Raw genomic sequence first — 10,464 nt, 5'->3', positions numbered from 1 at the left:
TTTTCAAATTGAAGGAGGGCACAGCCCCAGGGGGCTGCAACTCTAAAAATTGCTCAGAATTCGTAGAAATTGGGCATTTACTTGTATATTGAAATATGGGAAAGGGAAATGTAATCTAGGAACCTCTTCTGCAGCCCTCGACCCCAGCTACCAAGAAGATGAGGAAAGCAAGTCAAGCAAGTCATGCATGCAGGATGCATAGCTGTCATTTTATAATCTAACACTACTGAAATATCTTTTCAGAGTGAGAATCACCCTAAAACTTGAAGCAAAACTGCCTTCTATTTCTTCAAACGCAGGGGTCCAAACCCATAACTTGTTTTCACATTTAAATTTAAAAATATTTTTGGCAAAGGGAAGCAAGGAGGAGAATCCAGCCACAGAGAAAGAAGAATGCATTTTTCCTTTCCTTCATTGGAAGTGATTTTTTAATCCAGGACTATAGTGAAGGGCTAATAATAGAAAGCAGTTATGAAATGCACTACCTTTCCCAGCAGATTCTGGTGGCACAGCGTAGTCTAACTTTGGAAGATGTGTCTGCTGTTCTCACTGATTCTGGGCCCTGCTTACTTATCCAGCACAACCACCTTTTAAACAACTTGAAAGGATGAAATAAAAACTTTGGGTAAAGTCAGAAGAAACGTAAGCATGTGTTTCCTTCCCTGGGACCTGAGGAATTACCTGTGGAAAACATATTACCTGTGGAAAACGCTCACCTAGCCCAGCATTAAAATTCGTGGCTCCGGAGCAGCTCAGGTCCCGTCTCATACTCTCCTCCCGCTGCGCTTTCGAGATAGCGGAGATGCCATATTGTTATCTCTACCTGTATCCCTGCACCTGAGCTTTTGTCTGGGAAGATGCAAAGGGGAGAGAAGGGGCTGCAGGCAGAGGGCTGAGGTGGCTGGTCTGCGCCAGCACCCCTTCCTCGGGATGCAAGCCACGCGGGAGATGCTGGCGTTCACCAGTGCCTCTCAGCCGGGCACCCTGCACGCTAGTTAGGGACATGGGGACCCTGAGGCAGCTGTAATTTAAACCAGAACTGCTTAGGACAGACAGTGAGAGCTATGTGAGTGGCGTCCTGCTGTAATCCTTTCAGCCTCTTGCACTGTGCATACCCCTGCAAGGGAGGGAATCTGGCTCACTAGCTTTTCATCTTTTAAAAGAAAAAACAAGGAGAAAAATATTTCTCCTTTTTGTGCCTGCTTTTTCCCCACTTTGACATTTCCTGTATATACTGGGTTTTGTATTTTCCCTTTTCCCTGTATTTCGAAGACCCTTAATAAATAAAAGATGTGAACACAAAATTGCTATTCAAATTCGATTGTCTCAAATTATGTCTGGAACGAAACAAAAATCTAGTGATCTGTGATTTTGTGTGGTGAAGGCGGCTCAATGCTATTCAATCCAGTAGGAGAGATATAAAGAAAGAATATTAAAAAAAAAAAAATCAACTAGCAAAGAACAGAAGAGGTAGGGAAAGTGCGATAAAGAACAGCTTAATACTTTAATGGTCTGAAGAGATTTTTCAACAAAACCATTACTAATACGTGGTATTCTTCTAAGCTCAGTTCTTACCATCACAAAACCATTAGCTCTTTGGTAGTCACAATCTTCCCTATATCTATATCATGTCTTTTCATTGCTTTTTATTTGTCTTTGTCTTCTTCTGCTTGACTGGTAACATGCAGCACCCTTGCGCTGTATACTTATTTCAAGACTGACTGCAACAGTTATAAATATCTCCTTGGCACTGAAGGAGGCAAATAAAAAAGCGATGAGCTTCAGTAGCCGGAGTTCTGAATTGCTGCAAACAAGAGAGTCTGTCAATGAAGCCTTGTGAAATAAAAATATTGCTGGCTGGTTTTTGTAACTTTAAAGAAGAAACCTTTGGTTATATTCATGATAGCAGATACAAAATTATGATTAGAATTGCTTTTCCTCTTGCACTTTGATGCGATGCTTGAATAGCCAGAATGGATGTTTTCCTACAGCAGCAGGACTGTGCTCATTATCTCCTGAATATTTAGTCTTCAGGCATGATTTTGATGAAGATTTAGCAATAGGCTCTTAGCTCTGGGAGGGGGATCGGAGCATTTTGTGCTGCGCCTCCTGTTTGAGGGGCAGAAGAGCCGCTGGATTTGCTGCGTTAGGACGTACACAAGCGTGTAAAGAATCACAGCGACACCTTTTCTGCCAGGTGCTGTGGAAGCTCTGCACATCTCATCCTTTGTCTGTAACAGCAGCAACACAGTTTTTTCTCTGTGCTTTCAAGAAATAAACACTGTTTGAATTTGGTCTCCATGCATAAACACAATTTAAAGTTAAAAGCTTAAGAGAACCTTTTTTCTCCTTTTAACTCCTGCTTCTTGCCAGTTATTCACAGTGTTTGGTATGCTTTTTAAATTAAAAAAGAAAAAAAAAAAGAATTAAAGCTTCCCACAATTATGTGAGAGTCTGAACACTTATTCATTCAGCTCTGGTGGTTTTTGCAACCCATGCATCAGCTCACCTACGGACGTGCCCTGCGGCATGGTCTTCAGTAGAGAAAGAACAAGGATGGAGAATAGTTGAGATGACAGAGCTGTGTTCTAGATGTTTACTATGTCTTCTACAGTAGCATCTCCAGGAGTCCACCGAGGATTAAGATTTCAGAGCATGACAACTGACTGTCTAGGAATTTGTCAAAGTATCAGAACGGGATTATCTGAAACAGATATGTGATCACAGAAACAGGAGTTGCATGGTACTCAGCAGTCGTAGCGTGCGGTATGCTGAGCCCTCGCCCAAGGGCTGTGCTTTGCAGACCCTTCTGGCAAAGGTAGCTTTTGTAGGGAACGTAGAGAGAAATAAAGCAGTCACTTTGCAGAAGTTGATGAAAAAGGTCTTCGTGTAACAGGAGTAAGACTTAGACTCGCTTTGGAGATGAGAGGGTGGTCAGGTGGCACTGCTGGCAGGCTGAAGTTAGGAATTAATCATGAGGTAAGAGACCGGGTGCTACAGGGTGAGCTATGTGCTGAAGAACCATAAAGGTGAAGACTAAAAACTTGTGGTCGATGAACGAAGACAGACGGCAACAGGTATTTCAAATTCACGGTGGTAATAAGAATCCAAGAAAAGTCATATTGCCACAGATATCTTGAATGGGGCTGAGGCTCCGCACTGATGTTTTGTGAGTGAAGGTTTTGCTTGACACCAGCACGGGTCAGAGCGACAAGTGAAATCTGGGCTGTGGTGTGAGTGCTGGGTGTGGGGAGGAGTAGTAGGAGCTGTTCCAGCATTCATTGTGGGTGAGCAGCCGAGAAGGGTGCAAAGCCCCAGGCACTAGGCACGGCAGAGATGCCTGAGGCAGGCAGAGCCAGGCAGCCTCCGGAGCTGCAGGGAGGAGCTGGAGGCAAATCAGGTGGGGAGAGGTCCTACACGACCTTCCCCTGGGATGGCTTTAGGAGCTGCAGGTGTTTTCATCTCAGCAGCAAGGAGCAGACCTAAGGATAAAGAGAACTTAAAAGAGGAATGGTTTCCCCTCATGGGAACAGGGAGCATTTAAATTCCCTATTGCCTGTGATGTCTGATCATGCTAAGTAGCATCCTGCCAACTCTGTCAATACAAGGAGAACTTAGATATTGATCATTTATGTGGTGCATGATGGATAATCTCATTCCTGTACAGTACTCCTTATCCAAGCTGCTTTGCTCAATTAAACTCTGCTCAGCAGAGACTATACAAATCTGCTGTAAAGTTCATACCATGACCACATTTCCTATCAATTTCTCCACCGGAACATATATTAATGGAAACATGGGGATATATTAATTGTACCATTTTGAATAAATGCAACCTTAGCAGAGTACATTTTTTTATTATTATTTAATAATTATGAGTTCAGGCTTTTCTTCATTTCCTGCTGTGAGCTTTTAAAAGTCACTGCAATGCTGAAACATAAATAGAGTACGTGATGTAACACTTTGCCTAGGCAAATATCATAGACATTTTTACCCCAGGAAAATGTAATGAAATTAAAAAAACTCGTTCAGCTCATTTAAAATTTGCTTTCTTGAAACCAAATAAGGGAAAACCCAAATCAAGATGAAACAATATTTACTTAAAAAAAATTAAACTAACATTTGCCAAGATTTGAGTAAGCAAAAAAAGAGAAAAATCCACAGAGAGCATGAAAATGGTAGGTTTTTTTAAAAAAAAAATTTTTAAAAATGGGTGAGAAAATACCCAACCTGCTTAAGTTTTTCTCAGCCATTCCATTCCATACGTAACAAAACCCAGGTAGGATGAAGCTCAGATTTTCCCAGGCAGCAGAAAGTCAGAAATGCAGTCCAACGTGATCCATGAGGACAAGGTGAGTCGGTACCATCAGAACAGATGGATTATCACCTTTTACTCTCTCATTGCTTGGCCATCAAACTCCCTCATTCTTTCCCTTCCCTCTCTCCTGTTTGGCTCCTTCCTATTTCCTCGTCTTTATATATTTTCTTTTCTTCTTTGTCTTCCTTTTCTTAGCCACTTGCCTTGTTCTGACAATATGATTACTTAATACTTACCTGCCAAATTAACTGACTTATTTTACCAACGAGTGGATATACCATTTCCTGACACTCGGTATTTGACAGTCTCACAATCTTTTCTATGTCCATGAGGTACGTGCTATGCTGGGAAAATTCCAGTAAGTATGGTGGGTTTTTTCTACAACACGCTACTGTTACATACCAGCATGAACCAGTACATGTGTTGGTTTGCCCTCTCTGTTTGACTTTTTAAGGCAATAAAATGTGAATAATTAAAAAAAATCTTTTACAACCCACTCATCCTCTCTCCTTTATTCCAAAAATCACACCCAACTGACCTCTTACCGAGAACGCCGTTCCATTCTGCAAGACTCTGTCTTTTCACAATGAAAAGAAAAAACCCTATTCAGCTAATTGAGCAATTTGCTTAACTGGATACACTGTAAAAACGTATAGTGGAAATGCTAATGTATTAAGTATGAGTGTGTATTTGTATGCATGGGGAAAAAGAAATGCTATATAGATGCTGTAGTTAGAATGCTGCATAAATACCCGAGGCAAAACAATTGTTACTGGAGGTATATTTTGAGGTTTGCCTGCTAAGAGTTGTTCACTGTCAATAAAATGGAAGTAAATAAAAGGAAATTGCTTAAATTTAACCTGAAGTTTATTGCTTAAATTTGACCTGAAATTTTTTTGTTGAATGATACACACAGATCTTGGGAAATCATCTTCTTATGCTTTTTATTAGCATGGTACTTGGAGCCTACTCATGGATCTGGATAATTTTGTGCAGAATGCACCGAGAAACAAAGGGGTCTCCTACACCAAAACACTTACAATGTTTTGCAAGACGGCAGCCAGAGCAGGGCACACCTCTAGTACTCTGATGATGTTGGTCAGTGCAGTAGGTTGTAGCACAACAGCCACCCCAAATTTGGCAGTGTTTTTCAGGAGAGCAGGAAGAAGGGATTTGAAGGAGAATGGTGAGATCACTTTGTGGGTGACTATCAGGGGTCCTTCAAACTGTGAAGGAGTTATTAAAAATCATGAAACCCCATCAGGTAGATGACAGAGGTTGGAGCTGCTGGCCAATAAAAGCAGAAGGTGATCTCTTTTGACTTGCTAAGAGGTGGTGCCAATGTGTCAGTCAGCTATGAGGGGTCATGGAGTGAAGTCTGGCAGTCTTTTTTTGGTGTAATAAAATGTATCAATTTCTTGGACATGCCAGAAAAAGAACTTAAACATTTCGGTGAGGAACAAAGAGTAAAAAAAAGATAAAATTCTACTCAAGTGATCAACCATAGGATGTAGTCACATCAGATGGCCAGGAGAGATTTGGCAGATGAGGGAGCCACATGTTTAAAGTCACCTGTTAAGTCGTTGGTCACTTTTCAATGTTTAACGGAGTGCTGCAAAACCAAAAGCAAGAGCCACCCCACTCCGTTTCCCTCCCCTTCAGAAACAGTACCGAGGACGTGCCTTCCACATTAGGCTCTGCGCATGCTTCTGAGGATGCAAAACCACGGAGGTCAAAGCACAGATAAAGTACAGCAGAAAACCGCGGTGAAGAACCGTTTAGTTGTCATACCTTTGGTTTCTCTTTTCCTGTAAGTGGAAGGGGGCTGCAGCTGACCCAGGAGCTTCCTCTGCTGCAGAGGGGTGCTAAGAGCAGGGCTGGGGCAGAGGCAAGAGTGGCCAAAAAGAGACTTTTTAAGAATAGGCTACTGACTTCTTTGCTTGCTTGCTTTTAGTTCCTGAATGTTGCAGCAATGCAGTACCTGTGTAATATACTTACGCTGAAGAATACCCTACCAGGGATTAGGTATCTGAGACTCTCTTTATGAAATCTATAGGCCTCTCAACTTAAACCCGTGACTGTTTCGCTAGACAGCAGAGAAAGTAACATCAAGGCAACCTTACAGCGGAGCGTGCTGGGAGGGTGAGCGGTGGAGGGGAATACCGAACTGGAATTAGGAAGCAACTGAGAGACTGGGATGAGATAATAGCCATTTCCTTATCACTGCTTTTTCTTATGTCTGTCAATGTTTTCTTCCACATTATAAAAATGAGGCAACGGGAGCAGCTGAGCAGTGTTTGACATTTAAGTTTTCTTAAAATACCTGGGTGTACTGAGTTGCTGCTGTGGTACACACTATGTCTACAAAGCTCTCCAGTCTTTTTAAGCCTATACATCTATCTTGGGGTTTTTTCCCTTTTTCTTACACAGTCAAGGCCTCCAGATGGGGTCCATCATCCCGCAGCAAGACACTCCTACTGATTCTTATCACTGATATACAGATTCGTTTCTATTTTAATGCAGTGTAGAAATGACAGAATAAGGTTTGCATTTGTTGAGGAGAAAACCAAAAGTCCCCAGAGGTCCATGACTAATAAAACAAAAGTTTGGTTGCATCCCTCACAGGAAGATTTCCAGGAAAGGTATCTGAAATCCTCCAGTAGAAGATGCTAGTTGGCAGCATTAATTTACTAAATCTTCCTTGTCAGGTGGTATGATTTATCCCCACTTTATAAACCAGCGAGCAATGGCTTGCAGGGTGAAGAAATTTCATAGAATCATAGAATCACAGAATGGTTTGGGTTGGAAGGAATCTCAAAGATCATCTAGTTCCAACCCCCCTGCCATGGGCAGGGACACCCTCCACTAGACCAGGTCACCCAAAGCATCATCCAACCTGGTCTTGAACACTTCCCGGGATGGGGCATCCACAGCTTCTCTGGGCAACCTGTTCCAGTGCCTCATCACCCCCACAGTGAAGAATTTCTTCCTGATACCTAATCTAAATCTACTCTCATTCAGCTTAAGGCCATTACCCCTTGTCCTATCACTACATGCCCTTGTAAATAGTTCCTCTGTAGATTTCTTGTAGGCTAATTTGCCACTTTGCCTGCAACCCATGAGAAGGTAGCAGAATAAGGAAAGCAAACCATCCCTCTGCCCCTGTAAGAGCTCCAAGACCACCATTTTTTTTTTTACAGTGAGAACAATCAATCACTGGACAACCTCCCCAGGGATGTGATAGAGTCCCCATCACCGGAGGTTTTCAAGATGTGTTTGAACAGAGTGCTAGACAATCTCATCTAGGCTTCCTTTCCCATGAAAGGTTGGATCAGATGATCTTTCGAGGTCCCTTCCAGCCTGGGCTGTTCTATGTTTCTATGAAATATAAGCCAGGCTTAGAAAGAGAAAATTTCCCCACTGGAAAGCTAACAATGTCTGCAGAGCTCCAAAAAAGGACTGAATCTAAGAGCGAGGAAGCTTCTCTGTCCGGCATCCATTTAATTCCTAGCCAGTTCAAACCTTTTTTAATATATAGTGGGCAGTTTTTGCATGCTGTGTTGGGAATAAGGAAATGGGTTTATTTTTGTACTTTTACCTTCTCTCCACATACACTAGCAACTTTATGGGCAGGTATTTGAGGATAAATGGATTGCCTCTCTCACACAAAGGTTTTAAATAAAACATCTCTTTTCTGACTAAAAAGTAGGTTAGTCAATTTTTAGTGGCTTTCTCCGTCCACTGAAAATCATCAGCTTATATTTGCTGTAAAAATGACACTATCATCATAAAAGATCCTTCTGTTGGGATTCACTGCGCCATTTAGACCAACTAGGAGTGTAAAGTCCTAATGGAGAAATAAACATCTGAGCATCTTTCCTGATGCCATAATTGCCACATTTAGGTGCTGCTGTATGTTAAAACAGAAGTACATAGAAAATTTCTTTGTTCATTCCATATGCTACAAATTTTACAATCCTGCCTGCATATGTTGTTTGTTATATACATGTGTGTGTGATATACACCAAAGCAGACGTTTCCTTTCTCTTTATGTGGTGATGGAGATGCTTTGTGACGTAAAATGTAACTCCATTCCTGTTGCCTCTTGGAACGAAAACCTACACAAAGAAACCCAAAAACCTATTGAGAGGAAAACCAAGGAAAAATGGCAGCAAGGAACTCTGCAGCCAGAAGCGTAGCAAAATGATGGTAGAAGAGATGAAATCTCAAAGCCAGGAAGATATGACAAATCTGGTATGCAGCGCTCAAAACTCCTTGATGTTGTCTGGAAGGAGGCAAAGTCATACTATGTTCCAGAGATTTTTCTTCTGTACAGGGACACCTGGCCAGCCCTGCTGAGCCTCTGCAGTGCCTGCTGGGGAAACCCGTTGCTTTAGTTGGGATGTGCAGGCACAGCTGGGAAGCTCAGATGCCAGCACAGGTCACCCGGGGATGGGGCCCATCTCCTCGTTTTGCTGGGTTAACGCCCTCAGCACCCAGGGTCAGAGAGGTACTTACAGCAGCCCCCGTCCTGTTGTAGCAACCCTCTGGCAGAGTGCTTGGCTGTGATGGCGGTGAAGTTTGGCTATCAGAAAGTGGGGGTTCAAATGCATTCTCTGTTGCAGGCACATATTTAGGATTAGTTTAAGGTAGGTGCCCTAAAGACAGAACTTGATTTGGTAGATCCAAGTAGCAAAAAGGGTGCTGGGACCCCCCCCCCACTGAATTACCCTGACAAAGGGCACTTGTAATGTTAGGAGGTCTAGGTTTAGGATTGTACAGATTGGGGAACATATTTTGTTGACCTCTTCTCCCAGAGTAATTGAAAATTATTCAGCTCTGCTGAGTGTAACTGCCAGTAGCTTCTGCTTCATATAATTGAGTTCTCTACCCTCAATTTGTTTGCCTGTGTTTCAGGCTTAGAAAAAAGTAGCACTTAACCTTTTATTGTTTATTCAGTCTTATTGAGAGAAAACAAAAATCTCTGGCAGTATCAACTACGCACATTTTTGCTGAGCTCTGGAATGAGGTGTGTGTCAATAAAAACCAGCTCAAAACCTCTTTCTTCCAGGGTTATTACTGACAGTGTAAACTATCTTGAATCATACTGGATGTCCCTGATGATGTTAGCATGTGGAATGGATACAGCCCTGTTCCCCTCATAGGACTCAACACATATTTGTGTCAAGCAAAGATGCCTCGTGGGGCAGGTGCTTGGAATGACTGTGTCATCTGTGTTTGGGATTTCACCTGAAACATGAGAAACCCTAAAAAATAAAAACATTGGAAAAGTGGTATTTTAAGGTTCTTGATCTCAGAGAAAATGTCATTGCAATTGGACTCCACTGCTCAGGTAGGGAACTTCCCAATGCAACGTTCAGTGCTGTGACAGCTCTGGCTGATGAGACGGGTAGGATTTTATTAGATCATAGGCATCTAGCCTGGGGTTTGCCCCATCATCGCCTTCTCTTCCACCATGTTTAAGAGGAGGCTTTGTGCCTCTGTGCAGCTGCTTTAGAGCTCAGAGTGCCTCTTATGTAACCTGCCTCCTGCCCCTCTTATTCTAGTATGTCTAGCCAAATTTTTTGATGTGTAAATGTCAGGATGACATCTCAGTGGAAATGAGGTAGATATGCTGGTTAGATTGCATGCACAGCTTCAAGCAGCACTGATTTATTTACTAGCAACTGATCCAAATTACTTAGTTTTCCCAATGTCTTGACACCTCTTCAAGGACAATTTCTTCTTCTGTGGATCGATGTGTGCTCCCAGTCTGCTCCCAGTGACACCCTGTGCAGTGCTGGTGTTATCACCACTGATGGGTAACTTCTGACTAGCATATCATGTGTGAGAGAGGCATTCTTAATATAGGTCCATGGCGACCTTGTAGTTTTTATTCTTGATCTTGCTCCTCAAACTGTGCACCAGACAGCAGGCTCCTTGCATTGGGCTGCCTGAGAAGGAAGGTAGTAGGTTTGCAGTGCCTGGCAGGAGATTAAAGGGGGCTTAGAGAGGACTGAGGACAGGGAGCTGGGGAAGATCTATGTAGATGTGGATGTCAGGGAGAGGAGTACATCATGTTGCCTGGAGAGTGAGCTGGGGTAAGAACCCAAGAGCTTTAGTTCTGCCTACAATGGCTCAAATCC

This window comes from Grus americana, chromosome 1, assembly GCF_028858705.1.
Source record: "Grus americana isolate bGruAme1 chromosome 1, bGruAme1.mat, whole genome shotgun sequence".
Classification (NCBI taxonomy): Eukaryota; Metazoa; Chordata; class Aves; order Gruiformes; family Gruidae; genus Grus; species Grus americana.
Note: the sequence above shows the minus strand (reverse complement) of the source record.